The sequence below is a fragment of the Cheilinus undulatus genome, linkage group 21 (assembly GCF_018320785.1).
Source record: "Cheilinus undulatus linkage group 21, ASM1832078v1, whole genome shotgun sequence".
NCBI lineage: Eukaryota > Metazoa > Chordata > Actinopteri > Labriformes > Labridae > Cheilinus > Cheilinus undulatus.
The window spans coordinates 39,182,355-39,186,915 of NC_054885.1; positions in this window are offsets into that span (position 1 = coordinate 39,182,355).

A 4,561-nucleotide genomic window follows, 5' to 3' on the forward strand; every position below is an offset into this window, starting at 1 on the left:
TGTTGCTAATGTTAGCAAAGACGCTAGCAACAATACCGGATTATGCCATGGTAGCTAATGGTGCTAATGTTAGCAAGGACGCTAACAACAACACAGGACCAGGCCATGATAGCGAATGTTGCTAATGTTAGCAAGGACACTAACAACAGCACCGGATCATGCCATGGTAGCTAATGTTGCTAATGTAAGCAAGGACGCTAGCAACAACTAGATCAGGCCATGGTAGCTATTGGTGCTAATGTTAGCAAATATGCTAACAATGGGGATCAAGCCATGGTAGCTAATGTTGCTAATGTAAGCAAGGACGCTAACAACAACACAGGACCAGGCCATGATAGCAAATGTTGCTAATGTTAGCAAAGACCCTAATGACAAAACAGGATCAAGCTATGATAGCTAATGTTGCTAATGTTAGCAAAGACGCTAGCAACAATACCGGATTATGCCATGGTAGCTAATGGTGCTAATGTTAGCAAGGACGCTAACAACAACACAGGACCAGGCCATGATAGCGAATGTTGCTAATGTTAGCAAGGACACTAACAACAGCACCGGATCATGCCATGGTAGCTAATGTTGCTAATGTAAGCAAGGACGCTAGCAACAACTAGATCAGGCCATGGTAGCTAATGGTGCTAATGTTAGCAAATATGCTAACAATGGGGATCAAGCTATGATAGCTAATGTTGCTAATGTAAGCAAGGACGCTAACAACAACACAGGACCAGGCCATGATAGCAATTGTTGCTAATGTTAGCAAAGACCCTAATGACAAAACAGGATCAAGCTATGATAGCTAATGTTGCTAATGTTAGCAAAGACGCTAGCAACAATACCGGATTATGCCATGGTAGCTAATGGTGCTAATGTTAGCAAGGACGCTAACAACAACACAGGACCAGGCCATGATAGCGAATGTTGCTAATGTTAGCAAGGACACTAACAACAGCACCGGATCATGCCATGGTAGCTAATGTTGCTAATGTAAGCAAGGACGCTAGCAACAACTAGATCAGGCCATGGTAGCTAATGGTGCTAATGTTAGCAAATATGCTAACAATGGGGATCAAGCTATGATAGCTAATGTTGCTAATGTAAGCAAGGACGCTAACAACAACACAGGACCAGGCCATGATAGCGAATGTTGCTAATGTTAGCAAAGACCCTAATGACAAAACAGGATCAAGCTATGATAGCTAATGTTAGCAAAGACGCTAGCAACAATACCGGACCAGGCCATGATAGCGAATGTTGCTAATGTTAGCAAAGACCCTAATGACAAAACAGGATCAAGCTATGATAGCTAATGTTGCTAATGTTAGCAAAGACGCTAGCAACAGCACCGGATCATGCCATGGTAGCTAATGGTGCTAATGTAAGCAAGGACGCTAGCAACAATACCAGATCAGGCCATGGTAGCTAATGGTGCTAATGTTAGCAAGTATGCTAACAATGGGGATCAAGCTATGATAGCTAATGTTGCTAATGTTAGCAAGGACGCTAACAATGGGGATCAAGCTATGATAGCTAATGTTGCTAATATTAGCAAAGACACTAACAACAACACAGGATCAAGCCATGATAGCTAATGTTGCTAATGTTAGCAAAGATGCTAACAACAACAACACAGGATCAAGCTATGATAGCTAATGTTACTAATGTTAGCAAAGACACTAACAACAACACAGGATCAAGCCATGATAGCTAATGTTGCTAATGTTAGCAAAGATGCTAACAACAACACGGTATCAAGCTATAATAGCTAATGTTGCTAATATTAGCAAAGACACTAACAACAACACAGGATCAGGCCATGATAGCTAATGTTGCTAATGTTAGCAAAGACACTAACAACAACACAGGATCAAGCTATAATAGCTAATGTTGCTAATGTTAGCAAAGATGCTAACAACAACACGGTATCAAGCTATAATAGCTAATGTTGCTAATATTAGCAAAGACACTAACAACAACACAGGATCAGGCCATGATAGCTAATGTTGCTAATGTTAGCAAAGACACTAACAACAACACAGGATCAAGCTATAATAGCTAATGGTGCTAATGTTAGCAAGTATGCTAACAACAACACGGTATCAAGCTATAATAGCTAATGTTGCTAATATTAGCAAAGACACTAACAACAACACAGGATCAAGCTATAATAGCTAATGTTGCTAATGTTAGCAAAGATGCTAACAACAACATGGTATCAAGCTATAATAGCTAATGTTGCTAATATTAGCAAAAACACTTACAACAACACAGGATCAGGCCATGATAGCTAATGTTGCTAACATTAACAAAGACACTAACAACAACACAGGATCAGGCCATGATAGCTAATGTTGCTAACATTAACAAAGACACTAACAACAACACAGGATCAGGCCATAATAGCTAATGTTGCTAACATTAACAAAGACACTAACAACAACACAGGATCAGGCCATAATAGCTAATGTTGCTAACATTAACAAAGATGCTTACAACAACATGGGGTGAAGCCATAACGCCAAGCTACACCGGTGCAGTCCAGTCCTCTATGACAGCTAAAAAGACAACCAAAGTGGAGCAGCTACCTTCGGCTACCTCGGGGTAACAGCACACCTGATTGGTTCTTTTCTACCTGATGTGTTTGTCTGCTGAGCTCTACTGCAGTTTATAAATATTATTGCTCAGTGAATTCAGACACTCTGATTTACAAACCACAGATAAGTTTAAAATCTCTAGTTTGTTTAATATTTCTTCATTTAAACACCATACTTGTACTAATTTATCTCAAACAAAAATACAAGTAAATGTAATATTTTAAATGTTCATTTATAGATGTTAATAATAAAAATAAAAATACTTTTTTTTTGGTAAAAAGCACTTTTAAAGTGCTGTACATAAAGTTAAAATAATGAAAATCAACACTTAATAATAAGATCATTTAAAAATCTAAAAATTACTCCAACTCACGAAATGCTGAGATTAATCGAGATTAATCCCAGCATAGTGATGTGATTAACTTGATTCTTTTTTAATCAGTTGACAGCACTAGTTAAAATAAGAACAGTGTTTGATAAGAGTTTGGTTTTTTGCAACACTGTCATTATGAGACGTTTCCCAGAGGTTAGCATCCAAGGTAATTTTCTACAGCAGCTTTTTCTTCCTGCACATTTCCTTCATTTTGTGAAAAAGCTGGGGATATGAATGAAAGTACTTTTATGACTAATCAAATGTGATGTTTTCCTTGCAAAACCTCCTGTTTTCCCTCCAGATTCTCGCTCTTCATGTCCTTCTGAGTTATTTTTTTCAATCTAGAAGCAGCCAGATGATGATAGTTTGTCAGTTACTTGACATTTATTAGATTTAGGACACTTTCTGTACACAACACTTTGACATTCTGATAAATGTGAGCGTCCCAACATGAAGCCTGAGAATAATAAGTGCTTTGTGACTATGGTGTGTTTTCCTTTCTGATTAGATACTGAAGAAATACTGCAGTATTGAAGGAAAAGGACGATGCTGAAGTCTACTTCCCATTTTCAAATTTATGGTTGCATGTAAAATATCGGTTAAATCCTGCTAAAATGTTTTTGAGAGCAGCACAGCATCTCCTCCTCCTGTGCATCATCTTTTCCTAGTCTTGCAGCTCATAAGCCATTTCATCCTACACACGCCTCCAGTCTCTGCTCCTCTGGTACAGTTTCAAACAGGGAGCATGGTACGAATGCAGATGAGCTCATTGTGCAGTGATTTAGTTAAAGCACATGCAGGCTTCATCATTTTATATTTTACTGAAGCTAAATGAGCTGCACAAGACATCCACTGCTGCTGCTGCTGGCAAATTCATATTTCAGGCAGGCGAAGGCGTCCAATCCAATATGTCTTCACTTTATCCTCTCATATTAAAACAGAGTCCACAGATAATAACCGGCTTCACTGGCACCCTCTCTGGGAGTGATGCTGGAGGCCCAGAGCAGCCCCCCTCCCTCCATCCCCCCCCCTCCCTCACACTGAACGAGCTGTTTTATGCAGCTCGGCTTCTATAATTCATCAAGCAGCTGAGAATATCTTTCTTATTCATAAATTTTCTCTAAGAGAGTTATGGGCCCGCTGATACAAACGGCTGCATGGATCAGATCACATCGGCCATTCTGGACTCATTAAGGGATGAACAAAGGGCCAAAAAGCTGCTGGCTGCTCTGCACATGTTCAGACAGCAAAATTATAACACAAAATAAGAATTACATCATCACAAACAGTCTGAGAAGAAAATGTATATTAAAGTTTAAAAAAAAAAAGTAACAACAGAAAAATACCACCCAATGTTTGAATGTTAACAGCTCAGCCTTGGCTAACCGCTGCTAAAATAATATTCTCATCACTTATATTAGTAGAGACATAAGAGCACATGTTAGGGCTACAAATAGAATAACATTGAAATGATAAAAATATGTGCATGTGTTACAGAGTCACAAATAATGGAAAAACATTGTCATCATAATAATATCTTTATTGAATACAGAACTTAAACAATAAATCAGTTATACAAAAAAATAAGGAATTTTGC